Here is an 18307-nt window from a genome sequence, read left to right as displayed (position 1 = left end):
TATTTTGCAATTGGCAAAACCGACCATGAAACCTGTGTGTTAGAGTGAGACAGAGCGAGAAAGAGTGAAATTGTTTTCGTGATTCTGGCTGTAATAATTATACGATCTGGTTCAGATTTTGCACTCTAGAAGATATAGTCATCTTCTACGATTCTGCGTTTTTAGTTTTCTCGTATCGTCAAAATTGTGGATGCCACAGATTTTCGCCCTTTGTGGGGGCGGAAGTGGGCGGGGCAAAGTTTTGAAATATTTTTGGAGCAGTGACATATCACAGAAGTCTGGATCCAAAACATCGTTGCTCTAGCTCTTATAGTCTTTGAGCATTAGGCGCTGAAGGGGACGGACAGACGGACAGACGGACAGACGGACAGACGGACGGACGGACAGACGGACAGACAGACATGGCTCAATCGACTCGGCTATTGATGCTGATCAAGAATATATATACTTTATGGGGTCGGAAACGATTCCTTCTGGACGTTACACACATCCACTTTTACCACAAATCTAATATACCCCAATACTCATTTTGAGTATCGGGTATAAAAAGGAATAAACAGCTGCTTGGAGCATATGTTCCAGAATTTCTATTTTTTTTATAAATATATTTTTAAAGCCATTTTTTTAAGTGGTGGAAACTAGGCACTAATTTGTGTCTATTATTATATTTAAAAAAAAAATTATTCATTTTGGGCACTCAATAGTTGTGTCTTTGTTTGAGTTTAGGTTGGATCTTCTTTCTATAGAACATATTAATATACCTTTAGCTCTTGTAGAGTATAGAAATATCTCTCTATATATCTACGCCCGAAATTGTATTTTCCTCGATGCAAATGACCGACAAGTTAATTCATAGAAAAATCCCGATGTATGGAGGGTATTTTTTAGTTTTATTTTTATTTTACACAAGGGTGTTCAATAAGCTTTGCGGTTCGATAAGAGAGGGCTTTACGACTACTTTAATGTTTTTTTTTGTTAAGTTTAATACATCTTTTATATGAAAGTGTGTGAAGTTTTATTTCAATCTATTAATTCATTATATTTTTTTTAAATCACTTAGTATCGATGTCTCATAGAACTTTTTTACAATATAAAAAATCAAGTATCGTGCAGTGATTGATATATATTTTTTTTTAAGGTTTTAAAAGTATTTCTCTATTATAAAAAATATTTTGTATTATATAAAAATAGAGTATCTAAAAATATATAAAATAAAAAATGTATAGAAAAGTCCTTAAGTCTTGGGATTTATTTGCTTTAGAGTTCTTAGCACTTGAAGCCTTATATTTTCTTTCCATTAAAATATAAAATTACTCCTAGAATTACTCCGAATTTAAGAAATATTGCCACGAATCATTTGCCACAAAAGCAGTTCATATATAGTGCCCCACCATTAATCATCGCTGAAGCTAATTTAAGGGACCTTTTTCACAGCAATTAAGACTTTATAAAAACTGGCAACCAACGATATACTGGACCCGGCACACCTGACGCTTTGGCCCTGTTTCCAACGAGACACTTGGGAGCGTTTGTGGGCCATTTTGGATACGGAAGTGCTTGGCAATTTGTTCAAATATCATTGTCTTTTTTGTTTTTGCGGGGCAGTGCTATTAAAATCAGAACGAGAGTGTTCAAAAGAATAAATCACATTTTATTGCCTAAGCGACAATGGCCGCAAAAATCAAAACAAAGTTTGGTTTTCATATAGAATGAATAAATTCAAGGCTACAAGTGACACTCGCACAAGTGTGGCGTGATTTATGCGAGAGACAGAGACAGAGACAGAGACGGGCACCTCCCGAGTGGGACAGCGCTGCGTATGAGTTATTTTAATTACAATAATGGCCTGTCAATTACGAGGCACCAGCGACTGACACGGTGTCACATTCCGGTCGCAGCGACATCCTTCTTTCATGCTCTAATTAATTGCGAACCGAAAATGACATTTATTTTTGGTTAGATTAAATAACACGTTGAATAAAAACCAAAACGAATTCCAAGTTAACACAATTAATTAAGAGTCATTTGCCATTGTTGGCCGCTGTAACACATTTACAATATATTAATTACACGATGCATAAACTAATTAAAGCAATCCACGGGCAACACTCTGAGAAAATCGGTCCTTAAATGGGTTCCAGAAACCATCGAATATTCCACAATTGCGTATATTATTTCTCTTTGCAGTAAATTTATATTTATAAATAAAAAGAGTGGGTTTTTCCGTGTGTATCTGGGCTTGCGGTGGAGGCGTGACGGTGCTACCAGCCTGAAAGTTTTTAAGCCCTATTTGTTAACTTTAATGCTCGCAGATACTGAAAGGCAACACCAGAGCCTTGTAGATACGATATACGATATATATATAGGGTGGGGGGTTGTGGGTGTGGCGTGTGGGCTGTTGTGTGGCGCAAATGAAGAGCGCTTGGCCTGGCCGCAAAAGGCGAAGGAGGCATAATTGCCAGCTGGCCTGTGGAATGGGGCGTAGATTAGAGAGTGTCTGTGTGTGTATGTGTGTGTGTGTGGCAGGGGCGGACCGAGTGCGTGGGGCACCTTGCCATAAGAAGTGCAAAAAGGTACACGGGACTTGGAAAGATTTGTCTGGCATGCGATATTCAATTAGACAGGCCGCAGGGCGATTATCCTAATGGCTACATTTATGGCGTAAAGGGAGGGGTCTTTGGTATGGTTTTTAACTTTAATGGAAAAGCGGTAAAAGCTACATTTAAATGTAAAAAGGTAGATGTGAAAGTTCGCGGTTTCCTCCATCTGTCATGAGACGTTCTTAAACATATAATTCAATCGTTTTAAAAAAAGTATACGTCCCGTCGTCCCGTATCGAATCGAATTTTTGTGAAAATAATCTCATTTTATTCCTTGAATCAATTTGTTTTGGAATATAGTATTACCCCGTATGGATTACCCTCCATTACCCGGATATGGATTCCATTATAGTATTTATGTGTTTATCCTTAAACTCTCCTTTACCTTATTTCATTTATCCCTCTTTCCCTCTCCGATTCTACCCATTTCTTTTGAGATCTTGCATCTATGGATTCCATGGTAGTTTTTGTATATTTATCCTTGAACTCTCCTTTAACTTCTTTCATTTATCCTTCTCTCTCTTCGATTTCTTTTGAGGTCTTGCATCTAATCGTTTTAAAATGAAAATCACGTCTCCTGTGCCCCAATCAAGGTGACGATGTCAACTTTATTAGGCATAAGCCACATGAGCCCCTTTGCCAATGCCAATGCCAATGCCACACCCCCGGATGAGGCCGGGAGTCCTACCTGCCGCACACCTTGCAATTTTCCCTCAATCAATCTGACAGCTGCTTAAAGTTTTCCCAGCTTTTCCCAGCCCCCCCATTCCGAGTACACAGAGGCATACCCTTTAGGCGGGTACATTTTGGCCTTGCAAGGGAGAGGAAGCTGTTTTGAGCCTAGAAGTATGGGCACTCATTCGAAATCAGAGCCCATCAGCGGTCGGTAGAGCCATGACCATCTGTCTGTCGGTCTGTCTATGAGTCTTCTAATCGGAAAAAGCAAATCAAAAAGACATAGAACTCCTCCCTTCCAAGATAAACAGAGTTCCTTATTTGTTGGGCTTTCTGATTGAAGCTATGAGAGCCCCAAAATGAACGATTAAAGGTCGTAACCACTAAGAATTTTCTACTAGTTTCACTATTTTTTGGTACTATTATCAAGGAAACAAAGCAGTTAATTTTACAGACAATATATAGGATCTTAGACACATATGTACGCACCACTGAGAGCTCGATTATCTTCCTGGGATGTTCTCGCAAGGGATCTATGCAGGGAACCAACTGAAGTACTAAAGATCTTAATAGCCTCTGAAATGATGAGACAAAAACACAAATATTTGCATTAAGAGTGTATATATTTCTAAAGTTTTCAGGACCAAGCGAATTAAAATCATAATCGGAAACCGATTTGTTTTCTTAAGTTACCTAAAATTTTATTGCAAATCAAATCATCCAATGGGTGGCTGGGAGTGACTTCTTTTGCTTAAGAGATTAAGTATATTTGAATATAGGGCAATGCATCTCCAAGGGTATCTAAGGAATCGACTGCAAAGGCCACCCATAGCCTCCCATTCTGTATCCGTTTTATTTAATATTTGCTCTGCTTTGAAGCCCCCCTCCCCAGTGTGGGGGGGTGGTGGTGTGCTTAAGAGTGCGTGTGCTTTGGGGTTGTTTATTTTTACTGTCAGTTGTCAATTATTTTTATTGGCAGGTATTATTTTGTGTACACATTTGTATGCAAATTGTCAAGCACACGCGAGGAGAGACAGAGAGAAGAGAGAGCTTTTGGCATTTATAAATTTGCGGCATTAAAGTTATGTGTGCATGTGTGTGTGTGTGTGTGTGCGTGTGTGTGTGTGTGGTTGTGGGGCTTCCGTGTGGGTTTTATCCGTGTATTTGTGTGCCTTGTGGGCGCGTCTAAACTTGCATGTCATTGCCGCTTAATTTGTTTGCTCGGTTTTGCTGTTTGCTGTTTTTGCGTTGGCGGCACACAGATTTTGTGGTTGCATGCACAGTGGGCGGTGGGGGGGCGTTCGCCTCAGCGGGTGGGCGGGTCAGATTTGAAAACTTTTTGTAGCCCTCATAGGAGCACATGGCAGCCTTTTGCTGTCCATCTCTTGCCAGTCAATGGCGACTTCATTAATGCCGAGGCTCATTCATCGCTTGAGTGGCAGCTGCAGGCTTTCGGTTGATTCCGACTCTCGACTCGGGGGGGCCCACAATGCGCCCTGCATATCCCCAATCAGTGGGCGAGGGAAGGGGGACTACCCCCAGCCGGCATCGATGCCTCGATTGCCGGCGGCAAACAATTTGCAATGCAACAGGAAACAATTGAATTTGCATAAAACACATGACCAACGTCAGTTCGGCACTCACTCACTCACTCGATGGGGCCCGGCAGCCGGCAGCCGGCTCCATGGACTCCTTTTGCCTGCCTCGAGGCGTGGAAGGATAGCAGGATTGTCGGCTCGGCTAGGATTTGCAATGCGATGCCTAATGGCTTCTTAATGATCCGCTCGATGCCCTCAAACTTGAAAAGGTCAGCGCTTGAGCCAGCCAGAGCAGCTGCTTCTAATGCTGATTGCCCGCACAGTGGCACAATGGCAATGGGATTGAAATATAGCCAATCCAACAGCTACAAAATCGGTTTTTATTAAAAAAATGTAGACAAAATTATACCATTTTTAAGCAACAAATATTTAGTTTTTTAAAATAAATTAATATAAAAAAAGTTATTTAGAGAATAAAAATCAATTTTTTTGATAGAAGACACTTTCAAAAAACCAAAAAAAATTTATAATTATATACATATACATATGTACATATATAGGTTAAAAATTTGTACTGTGCAGATATCCCGGATATCCCATTAAAATGACAAAAGTTGACTTTTTTTAGTTTACTTTTTTATTATTTTATTTGTATTTTTGTACTTTTTTGATTTACTTTTTTTATTATTTTATTTTATTTTTTTATTATTTTATTTTTTTATTTTTCTTTTTAACAGCATCAAATATTTTTTTTGTATATAAATAAAGACGAATTACAAAATATGTCTCTAACGAAAATAATTTTTTTTTAGCCTGTTTTTGTTTCTGGAAGAATTCTAATAATAGTAATTATAATAAAAAAATTGTGCTTCTTTCCTGCTAGATTGGCCACTGTGAGTGGGTGGCACAAATACACCAAAAGACAACAGATTAATGGTTAAACAAACCTTTGGTAAAATATAATATTCAACACGAAATTATGCATCATTTGATACCTGATCCCCAGGTGTCTTACGCCCCTTCTGAGAGGGCCTTTTGGGAGCCAAATTGTACCTTTATTCTGGCTCTGAGATCCAAGTGTGCGCCTGTCTCAAATCAGCCATGGATTCAGCAAAAGGAATGTACATTTGAGTAGGTACTTCTCTCCCAGTGTATACTTATAAAGCCATTAATCAAACTTGATAAAGTTCCCAAATTCTCCAACAATTTCCAGCCACTCCCAGCCCACGGTGCGCGATTTGGGGGCCACTGGTATCGGTTTTTTTCGCCTTTCTTTATTCAATAATATTTTGCAGTCACGCACGACTCCCCCCTTTACACACCCCCCTGATGGCATTTTCATTATTTGTTCATAAAAGCGATTTTACAGATTTACTTTCAACTTTTTTTTGGCCGCCGGCTATTCAAATGCAAATTGCGAATTGTCTGTCGTCGAATTAAATTACATCAAAAAGTCAAAGAGGAGCCCAGGCCATCAAAAAATTGCCTACAAATTGCAAATTTCCTTCAAGCTACCCCTCTAAGGTTTTTGGGGGGATCCAGTAACTGAATTACTGGTCAATGTCCAAGCTCTTGAAATGTTATTTGATCGTTAGATATATTTCGAATTAAATAGAATTAAATATACATTTAATTCCAGCTTCTATTAAGGTTAGATTTATAAATTTTTATTTTTAAAGAATTGAAAAAAGTTGATATGCAAAAACCTTGGTTATTTCTTAATTTCTCATTAATTTTTCCACAAAAAAACTGCAGTTCTTGCCACAAGACTATCAAATGCGAAGAGCGTCGACCAAAGAGACCACAAAAAATGCAATTTCTAGAAATTTCGAAAGCACTTTTATTTTTTTCGAAGAAGATTCCAACTTTGATAAAAAAATATTTTCGACAATAAAGAATAAAATAGATTATCGAGAAAAAATGTTGCCTCTAACCCTTGACGCGTAGGAAGGAGAAGTGTTCCTATCCCAAATATTCCCATTTCTCCCAGTGTAGGCATCAGCGTTTTTATTCCCATATGAGCAGCGCGTGGAAAGAAATCGCAATCTGATTGGAGCTCGCGGCTGGAAGACTTCCCCAAGAGACCTGAGCGGCTAATTAGCATTTTCGACCGTGTCCGTGGGCGTGGCCGTGGGCCGTGGGCCGTAGTCCCTGTGTGGCGTGTGCCTTGCGTTATGATTTATGCCAGTTTGCTTTTAATGAAATATGTTTCGTCCCGGAGAGAGAGAGAGAGAGAGAGAGAGAGAGTGCGAGTGTGTGATAAGAAAATATGCTTAGCGTTTTGTCGGAGCTAAATGGCGTCCTTTGGCACAAAAGTTAATGTTCTGTGACGACTCTGAAAGGGGTTTTTGGGGCTCTCGCTTTCTGTGTGCGGCCCATTTAACACTATAAAATTATTATCGTGCATATTTGAAGGCCTCCCAAAAGGAAATAAGAAAGAAAGAAATTCCTTGCGCCCAAAAAAAGGTCGAAAAAAAGGGGGAGGGAAAAAAACATTAGCATAAACTTGGGCCAGGGGCAAGGACGGGTCCTGCTTATCAAGTTGTCGCCGCAATAAAAACGTTTAGTAATTATCAGGGAGTATAAAAAATGAATATAAATAAAAGTCGGGTCTCAATGTGCGAGCATTTCGATAAGCGGAAGGAAGTTTCTGTGCGCGGCCCACACACGCACACACTCCGCGGCAGGTGAATAGGGCAACAAATGGCGAAGAATTTAGTTAATAATAATAAATAATAATAATAGTAAATAATAATAATAAATAAGAAAAATAATACATAATAACACTAAATAATAATAATCATAAATTCATATCAAAACTAGAAGACTTCCTATAAGAAAATGCATTTAGAAAAAAATGTAAATAATAAAAATAATAATAATAAATAATAATTATTGATAATATAAATAATAAATAATATTAATAATAAATAATATTATCAATAAATAAATTATATATTAAATTAATAAATATTAATCATAAATTCACATCCACACTAGAAGACTTCCTTATACACTGCCAATCAATAGAATAGACTCAATGGATTTTCTATAAGAACATGCATTTAAAAAAATTTAAATAATAAAAATAATAAATAATAATAATAAAGAATAATAATAATTTAAAGAAATAATGTTGATCAATATGGGCACTTTTGTGGAAATTTAAACATATTCCCATATAATTTTGAGCTAAAATTGATTGAAACTTAGCTATACAACCAATCGGCATATAATTTTATTAACTTTGTTCTGAAAACGTATTAAAATAGGAAAAACTTGGCTTTTTCGGTAGTTTTTGGTATTTTTATAGTTATTAGAAGATTGTGAAATATTCTGGTAGATCTGTAGATAATTTATTACTGAGTTTTGCAAGAGTTTGCGCAGCGATTGGAATCTCCAACATCATAAAAAATTGCTAAAAAATATAGTTTTTAGTAATTCATAATTCATTTTTCATATATGTATTTCCCTCACTCCAACTGCCTGTCCTTCCCATAAGACTTCCATCGTGCCTGACCAATCTTCCCCTAAGTTATACCGCCAAGTGGGGCTACCATGTCACTATAGTCCTTTATTAACCCCCCTATTGATTCTGTGCTGGGATAACCCCTATCAGACTTATACGGCGTCCCTAGTGTTTATAAATAATCCATAAATGCCCGGCCACACTAGAAGAATTCCATATATACGGCCGATCAATAGAATAGACTGAAAACATTTTCTATAGAAAATTTCATTTAAAACCAAAATTTATACGGCCACTGAAAAAGATATAGATCGACGCTGGATCATTCCGAATGGCGCTTCGAGACGAAAAAGTCTTGCTGGAAGCATAAAAAGCTAATAACATAAATAATAACCTTGATTCACACCCAAATATATATGCTTTAGAGGGTCGAAGCTTCATCCTCCTGTTGCACACCCTCACTGGACTCGTACTGTGTAGCACCTATCGGAGCGGAAGGACGGAACAATGATGTCGTAGCCACGTATCCCGTAGTGTAAATATAAGAGCATGTATGTCTGTAATATAGTTATCCAAACTGCCGTTACGAGCCTGTCAGGGCATAGTATATGTTGTATCAGTGTGTGTGTGTGTGTGTGTGTCAACACGCAAGTTTCTCTTCGTGCTCGCCAAGAAACTCTTTCGATAAGTTCGAACGACAAAATTGTGGGGGGATTTCAGCGAAAGGGTACGACAAGCGGAAGCCCAGCAAAGAGAGAACTTTTCAAAATTGTCTGAAATGGAAAAGTTGTCAAGGGTTGATGGCCTCACTCACACGCGCACACATACTCGCACACACGCCTACAATTGCCAGGAGGTGTTCGATTTTCTTGTTAGCGGCAGGTTTTTCAAATTGCCAAGCGACAATATCCATCCGTACAAAAAGGAGTGCCGTGGAGTGCCATGGAGTGCCGTGGAGTGGCGCAGGAAGTGCTTGTAAGGAGGAAGGCGGGGCAGAACGAGTCCTGTCTGACACCTCAGGCCTCTAAACGAACCAATTGAGTGCAATTTCGGAATATTATTACGTATACGTAATGTGTGGCTGGCGGCTGGTGGCTGTTGGATAGGAAAAGAGTTGACAACTTTATGGTCGCCTGAATTTCCTAATGAGTTTTCTGGCTGAAGCCCTGCCTGACTCTGAGATGTCTTCAAAATGATGGCTGGAAATTTCGCATTAATTGGGTAAATGTAGGTAAATGAAACATAGGTATCTTCCTGGTAAATAAAGTGGGTTTATTTTGAAGAGAAGCCCTGAACAGATGTGGCTGCTTTCGAGTTTTATCGCTGCAAGAAGACCTTTAAAAATTCCGAGCACTCTCCCCAATCTGTAAATATTTTAACTGGAAAACATATCCCCTGCTGAAGTAATATCCTACTTAATTATGTGACTAGATCTTCCCTTGAATTTAGTGAAAGTTTAGTACAAATATGGTGTTTTTTTTTTGGGTGTAAAGCAACATTCTGCCCCTGCTTATCCCTGCAAGGACATAACAAAATGTCAGTCTCGGTTTTGGGTTTTTGGGTTTTGGGTTCTGCTGTTTGCCATTTCCTTGCCACTTCTCAGTTGTGGCATTCTTTGCGGCGCCAGCAGAGAAATGCTCAGCGGTCTGGAGGCGGGGTCGCCATCGCCGTGGCAGCCGTTGTCTCTGTGGCCATCGCTGGCGTTGACATAGCTGACGTGCCCCGAGTCCTAGCTCCGAGCAATGAGAAAGCAAACAATCGGGCAGGCACCCCGCCCCGCCCCGCCCTGCCTGTCTGCCAGTGTTTACATGCGGATGCATTAATGCGGAGAAACCCCCCTTCAGGTTCTGATTTATAATGCAAAAAAAAAAGGGCAAAGAGCATACAAATTGTTTAGATACTCGTATAACTTGTTGAACATTCAGTCGGAGTCCCGCTCTGGAGGAATTTAAATAAAAACTTATTGAAATTAGACGGAAATAGAAGTATAGATGTTTGTATATATGAATTAATCTAAGTAAAAGAGAGAAGTGGAAGTAGTGGAGTTATGATCAAAAAAGAGAGCCACAAATGAAGTCCAGTAGTTTTTGGGAGTCATTCGGAGGCAGAAAATTCGAAAATTTCGTTGGGAAATGTGTAACTAAGGAAACTTGTGATTTTTCAACTTTGAATTCATTATATCCGTCATAAAAACATAGCTCCCTCTCCTTCTGTCTGTCTGTTCGCCAAAGGCCTCTACCTCTCTCTCTTCGGAGATGGGAATAACTTAGGGAGAAAAGAGAGGAACCACGACCGGTAGTCATGTTCTAATGTTAATTTTCTTTCCCCCATTGTTGATGAGTCTCCTTTGCCCCAGTTCAATAATGAATCTGAATGAATCTTGAGTTGTAAATTCGAACAGATTTTATTTTCCCAACCTATGCTCTATATTTGGGAAACTAAAACCCAATTAAAACCCAGACCATGGCCAATAAAATAGCAGCACAGCTGCTGGATTGATTCGAAGGTGGATGTTTCACATAGGCATTCGGCTGGCATTCATTTGAAAGATTATCTTGAGCAAGGATGCTGAACCTTGAGGACGTTGGCCTTGTTGATCTACTGGCTACATATTTGACCCCATGCCCTCTATATATACTCCCAAATTGGCCACAGGTCTTTAATGCCTAATGAATGATAATTTTGTTTCGATTAATCTCGTACTCTATTTAATAATTTCTTATAATTTACATTCCTGCATCCTTCCCAACACCCGATATTCTGTATTCCTTTTAAATTTCCCATCAATTTAAAACGAATCATCAGTTTTCTAATATTTCAATGGGCCACTGGGAATTGGGTGGCTTTGGCTTGGAATAATAAAAATGATGATTTGTGTGGCAAAGTGGGTCTGCGTTTATGACCCAGAACTGTTGGCCACACTCGAGCGGTAGTTTGCATAATAAATGTCCAAAGTACAGTGAAATAAATTACAAAAGGAGGGGCGAAATGGATAAGGTAACCGCAAATTACGTATACGATACGTGGAACCAAAAAGGGAGCCACCGAATCAGAGACCACTTCATGGACAATCCTGGATGTTGTTGCTAATGTTTCTCTGTTTCCCTGTTTGTCGTTTGTTGTCTGTGTGTTGACTTTGTTTCAAGCCAGAAACTCACTTGAAAAGTCATTAAAAAATATGACAAATTATATGCAGAGCGCCATGGAAAGAGGGGCAAGGGCTTTTCCAGTGGGTGCCGCCGCCTGGCCATAAACTAAAGTTAGCAGCTTAACAAAACAATAAATGAAGTTGGTAAATGCGATTGTTATGCCTCGAACAGCCAGCACAAGCGGCAAAAAAATAGCAAAACTACAAAAAAAAAACATCAGAGAGAAGAGAAGACAGCGGAGAAAACGAGTAAAAAGTTTCTCCAACTTGAAGAAAAAGTTGCGCGACAGAGACAGAGAGACAGAGAGAGAGAGAGAGCGACTGAGAGGTGGCTACCAATTTGCTCCTCAAATTGCTTTCACGCTTTTTGTATTTAAGTTGCAGTCTTCTTGCCCTTTTTCCCCATTTTCCTATTGACTTTTCAGTTTTGTGCAACAATTTGTGTTGCCTAGTTTTTTCGGGGGCAATTAGTGGACGCCAACAGGTGGTGCCTGCCGCAAATGCGAATGTGCCACTCATTGTTCATTCATTCCAGGCGCCAGAGTCACCGGCAGAATTTGTGTGGGTACCTTTGTGGGGCAAGGGGGCGGATGGGAGGGCGGGGGTGCGGTGATTGTGATTTGCCTGATGATTACGGGCCATCAACGTTCAGCTATGGCTTCCATATGGCACATGGCTCATAAAAATGCATAGATGCTCGGGGGAGCTCCCCCCGCATGACTGCACAAGCTTGGAATTAATTTGTGGAGATTCTTGTGTGCGGCAAAGGGATTGGATGTCTTCACCAGAAAGTCCTCTGCACGGAGGAAACTAAAGATACTAAGGAGCTGTGGCTTCTAGGATTGTGCTCACTTGGAACAAAGTTTTTTTCATGCATTAAAATTTATATATTTTATCCCTTTAAAATTTTAGTATTTACAATTTTAAACGAAATTTTTAGGAATTTGTATGCATTTTTTTTAGGTTTTTTATTTGTAATTTATTATGTCATTTGTATTTGATTATAAAATGTTATCACATTTACAAGGAAAAATTACGATCATTTAAAAAAATTAATAAAGAAATAAAAAATTAATTAAAAAAATTATTAATAAAAAAAGCGTGTCTTCACCCATACAACAGTTACAGGAAAATTACGATCATTAAAAAAAAATGTTTAAAAATAAATACAAAAATTATAAAAAAAAGATAAATAATAAAAAACAAGGCCTGTCATTGGAATTGGAAAACAATTTTGTTCATGCATTAAAATGTATATATTTTGTACCTTTAAAATTTTAGTATTTACAATTTGGAACAAAGTTTTTAAGAATTTGATTGATTTGATTTTATTTTTAAATTATTATGCAATTTTTATTCAATTATAAAATATTATCACAGATACAATTATGTTCTTTTCTGTTACTGTAAGAAAAACTTATACAAAGTTGCAGGAAAAACTACCATCATTTAAAAAAAAAATAAATAAATAAAAATAAAAAAATAATAAAAAAAATGTCATTGGAATTGGAACAAATTTTTTTGCATGCATTAAAATTTATATATTTTATCCCTTTAAAATTTTAGTATTTCAAATTTGGAGCAACGTTTTTAAGAATTTCAATGAATTTTTTTTAGGTTTTTAAAATTATTTATGTAATTTTTATTTAATTATAAAATATTATCACAGATACAATTATGTTTTACAACATAATTTACAATCATTTAAAAAAATAAAAATAAATTAAACAAAAAATAAAATTAAAAAAAAATAATAAAAAAATGCGTGTCATCAAGTATGGAAGTATTCCGGCCAGCTTACGCCGGTATCTGGAAATATGACAAGTCTCAAGAATGAAGTTATACTCTTTTTTATCAGATGAACCATTTATCAGAGCTATCAGTAGAGCTTTTCAGATTAGTTATCATTTTTCTACTCCCAAATAATGTCCTATGATAAACCCATTTCGACTCCCAAGTAACGTTCTACTACTATCTCAAAACTACTCCTATTTTCCAGAATTGTGCATACTTTTTCATGGCACACCAATGGCGTGGGATCTCCATCGCCATTGCAGTCTCCTCTGCTCCGTCATATTTCTGATGATTGCTTGAGCAGTTTCCGTTGCAGCTTAGGACTCAATTTGGACCCCTTTTTTCCATGCCAATAACATCGTAGATATCGTACACTTAGCCATAATATTCGCACTCGTTTCACTGAACACACTCGCAGTTTCCAGAAAATCATCTGACTGCTCATTCCCCTCCACCGAGAGGAAGCCCTCTACAAATTGGCATACTCTTGGCTGGGGCTTACGACCAAGAAGGGGCATTGGGGGGGCATGGGGAAAGCCAAGACTAGTGTTGCCATTCCATGTGGCATTTTATTGGCCATTGCCAGGCAATTTATGCAATGTTTGCTTGCCGAGCACGAACGCCAGCTTTCAGATTTGGACTCCGATTCGATTCGATTCGATTCGAATCGATGGTCGATGGACGATGGTCGGTGGACGATGGTCGGTGTTCAAGCAACTGCAGCTGCTGCTCAAATTGCGAAAAATTGGCCAAAATGCAAATGCTAAACGGTAATTAAAGTGCAGTCACAGTCACAGTCACAGGCACAGGAGCTGGGAGGCTCCAACTAAACGGATTTATTGCAGCGTAATAATTTCTCAATTAATTTTTAGGGGCTTCGAAGGCAAAGAACCGAAGCCGAAAACCGAACCCGGCCAATTTATTGATAGTAATTGGAAAATTATGCACAAAGGCGTACGGAAACCCCAGAAGGACGGAGAGGCCCGATGCAACCTGCTAAGGGGGGGAGCCTTCGACTGGGGCCTGGGGGGCTGGGGGACTGGGGCCCGGGCCCATTGGTAATGTGAGCCACACATGTGAATCGTCGCTACGGATACCCAGAGCAGCAGCTCATTTCTAGCCGGAAATTAACTAGAAATGTAGCCGAAAAGCAGCCGATAGAACCAGAGCGACTTTTGTGGTAAATCGGAAAATAGTTGCCCAGTGCCGCCATCGGAGAAGGCAGTCCAGAACCAACGAGGGAGGGGCAGTGGGAGATGGAGCAAAAGTGCCACCAGGGATATGCAAAGGGAAATTAAATTAAATTTCCGCTTAACCTATTTCTCGTGACTGGCGGCCACTCGGGATTCCATTTATATTTTGTGTTAACCAGCAAGAACATAGAGTGCCAGGGATTGATTTCATCCATCACTGATAGAGTTATCAGGCATGATAAGGGGGGGGGACTTCTAACGGAACAAGAAACTAGATGCATATGTACATATATATACGAGTATAAGTGGGATCCCAATATTCTGAGCTGTATACTCTCAGTCCTATTGCTGTGCCTGCTTATTCGCATCCCCTGTCTTTCCCTTTGCTGAATAGGTGGGAGTGAGAGAGTGCGCTCAGTCCACGTACGCACGGCTCACTTTGCTCATTAACAGCACATACAGCAGCAAGCTTTGCTTTGATTGTATGTGCTTAAGTAATGACCGGCAAAGGAGGCAGTATAACTCCATCATGGTTCCTACAGCAAAACAAGAGAACAAGCGCCGCGCTCTTAGTTCTATTTTCCAATAAGAGCGCACACAAAGAGAGACTTGCATACCTTACTGGCAGCGCCCTCTCGCTCACTCCTTTTTGATCTGTTTCTTGTCTGTGCCTAGTTCTCCGCCAGTGGTAGAAAGAGAGAGCAATAGATCTGCATTTGGAACGTACGCCAGGGGCGAACGAAGGGCAAAACCTCGTGAGGAAAGCCTCGGATGTAAGCGTGCTCCTCTGGCAATTTCTCTTCCTTTTTGCACATTAAAAAAAATATACGTATGTGTGTATTAAATATATACATACATATATGCGTATATGTATGTATATAAATCCCTTGTGGCACTGAACTTTCAACCACTTCTTCTACGATCTGTCTCGCACATTTTCTTAGATTTAATAAACACTTTAACTCTAGGATTTTTAATATTTTTCTCTGCACTACAATAACATATATTGCGCGACTATATTTCACGAATTTTTACCTCGTTTTACAGCAAAAGAAAACGGAGTTAAGAATAAACACAAGCTGGACGAAAACTTGAACTGAAAGCGAGCCGTGTAGGCGGCTTAGTACTCTCTCATTCCATGCTTTCCATCTGCTGCTCTTCCTAATTGCTCGCCCATAAAGCTCACCCGCAGCGCGCTCCATTTTCGAGTCTCATTTTTTCACTCATCACACGTAGAATAAGACTCGAAATATATGTAATTAGCGGACACCATTGCTTCATAGTTGTTAGTGAGAGAGAGATACTAGCTCGCTCTGAGAGGATCAAAAGCGACAAGAAGAAGAGAGCGCGCCTTGAGCGTGTTCCTCTGCGGGATTGTGGGTGGGTTAGAAAGAGAAAGAGCGACCATTCTTATAGCTTGGGCGAAAATTAGTGTCTTAGAGGGCTTGGAAATACTCAGAGAATGTGGCGAAAAAATGAGTCGGGAGAGCGTCGAAAGCACAGCATTGCCCCGCGATGCGCTGTTTAGGTGCCGCTATAAATGAGAGCCTGAATATAAATCGAACTGAAAACCGACTTTGGATCGTGATTTAAATGCAAATATGTATATACATACATATGTAAGTATAAAGTAGTAAAAGCCCACGTTCAGAGAAGCAAATGCAGTTGTAGATGTAGAGACACCCAGAAGGAAGGAAGCGTCTCCGAACCAATAAAGTACTTGCATCCTTCAGCCGTCCCTCTCCTGTACTCTCGATCAGCCGTCCCCCTGTCGATGTTTAATAAACATTCATTGAGGCATTATGCTGCAGTTTCTCGGTAAAACCAAGCCATAAAATATTCCCGTAACTTGGTTCAACTGAGCGGAAGAGCAGCCATTAAGCAGTAACCTTTAAGGCCACCCAAGAAGCAAGCGAATTCAAATTTTGAGCTGCGAGAACTTAATTGCATTTGTGATATGGGGATTTGGGACCATACTCTTGGCGGCAGTGCATCCTCAGTTTCTCTGCTGTGGTTTCATCGCAGGTGCGTGACAAACGTAATGAAAAACTTATGTTAAAACAAACACACACACACACATGGACGAAAGAGAGCCAGAGAGCGAGTGTGGCTACGAAAGAGATGGAAATAGTGTGGAGTTTTTGCCAGCCGTGTGTTTTATGCAAATTCTTTTCGCTCACCTCAACTGTGTGTCTGCTGCTGTTTGGACAGGTGGAATGGATTTGGAGTGGGCGTAGGAGTGGGCATGACCACACCGCTTTGAAGTGCAGAATAAATAAAATGAATGAGCTGCCGAGTGTCGTGAGTGCATAATGTGGTAGAGCAGAGCCAGTGGGGGTGGAGGCGGGGGGGTCGGTAAGGCAGGGCATTCCTCACTTTCATTGTTCTTCATTTAGGGCCGTTTTCTCAGGACTCTTTCCCCTATCAGGGCTAACCACAAAAGAGACCCAAATCCAACGAAATTTCACATAAAAGTATTCACATTACTTTCCATCTATTATTATCCACCCAAAAATGATCGAAATGAAACATTCGCCCATAAAAGTATTCGCACCGCCACCAAAGTGATTGATGAAACTTTTCAAAACAATTGCAAATCCCCGAAACGGAGAACATGTTCAATTGTCACCCAGTGTCTGGGCAATATGCCAGCGTGCTGTGGCCCATAAATCAATGTCAATCAAATCCCGTGGCCAATGCATCAATCAGATCAAAGTCAATCAAAAAATTGTAAACTTTTGGCCAGGCCAAAGACAACAGCAGGGAGAGCCTGAGAGAGCCCCCAGAAGGGGAGCCCCAGAGGGGGCCCAAAATATGTCTCATTAAAGGGGAGTTGTTGCACTTTCCGGTTCCGCTTTCGATGCCGCATAAATCATACGTATTTATTAGTGGAAATGTCGTCGATTATGAGCCGGGCCCGGCCACAAATCAAAAACGCACAAATAACACACAAATTTGCAAGAACAAAGGGGGCTGAACGGAACGGAATGTGCCCCATAAATAACATTTCATCAGACACTCGTCCATGGAAGGGCGGCCCCCAGTCCTGGTCCTGGTCCTGGTCCTGGCCAATTGCTCCGCCAACGGCAGGAAGTGATTGATTTATGCCCGCCTGCCTGTTGATCGGCGGCCAACTCTTTTGGCCAACATTTGGGTTTACGTTTTTATTCGCAGAACCACCAAATGTTTTATTGATGATGTGTGACGTAGTCGGCAATTGTCAGGGAGTCCTGCTTCCTGCTTCCTGCACCCCAAAATATTGTTACTGGGGGTTCGATGACTTTTTGCCGGCTCATTGGCCCCGCAATTGATACGCTTCGGCAGATATTTTAGTCACGTTCCCCAACTAACTTTGCCAAACAATTAGTTGCACTGCTTCTCGCTGCCTCCCCCTCTCCCTCCCTCCCTTTGTCGCCATCAACGAAAAGTTTTGCCAAGTTTCTCAGCTGCAGCCCCGCAGGCTGTTGCTTATCGCAATCCGCTGCCGCTCTAGCCCCATCCCCCGCCCCTGCCCCCGCCCCCACCCCAGCTTCAGTTTCTGCCACTCGACAATGAACTTTTGGGAGTGACAGTCTAGTTTCTCCGGGCCGTGGACAGCAGCAGCGACGCACGCACATGTCGCTCGGAGGAGTTGACAAACGGAGCTTAAACCCTAAAAGGGACCAAAAAGATAGCGGATAAAACACATGTAAAGGCGATGGATGGCGGAGGAAATGAAGGAGCGGAATAGAGCTCTAACGGAAGATAAGAGTAGACAGCAAAGTGGACGGTTATTCAGGGGGTGGGGAGGGGGACACGGCAGGACACGCACTTTGTACACTGAGGGGGAGAAGTATCCGGTAAGCAGCGTCCACTCTACATTTTAAATATATTTTATGTATTTTTATTAA

Source organism: Drosophila persimilis, unplaced genomic scaffold, assembly GCF_003286085.1.
Source record: "Drosophila persimilis strain 14011-0111.01,24,50 unplaced genomic scaffold, DperRS2 tig00000124-arrow-pilon, whole genome shotgun sequence".
Classification (NCBI taxonomy): Eukaryota; Metazoa; Arthropoda; class Insecta; order Diptera; family Drosophilidae; genus Drosophila; species Drosophila persimilis.
This window is presented reverse-complemented; position numbering follows the sequence as displayed.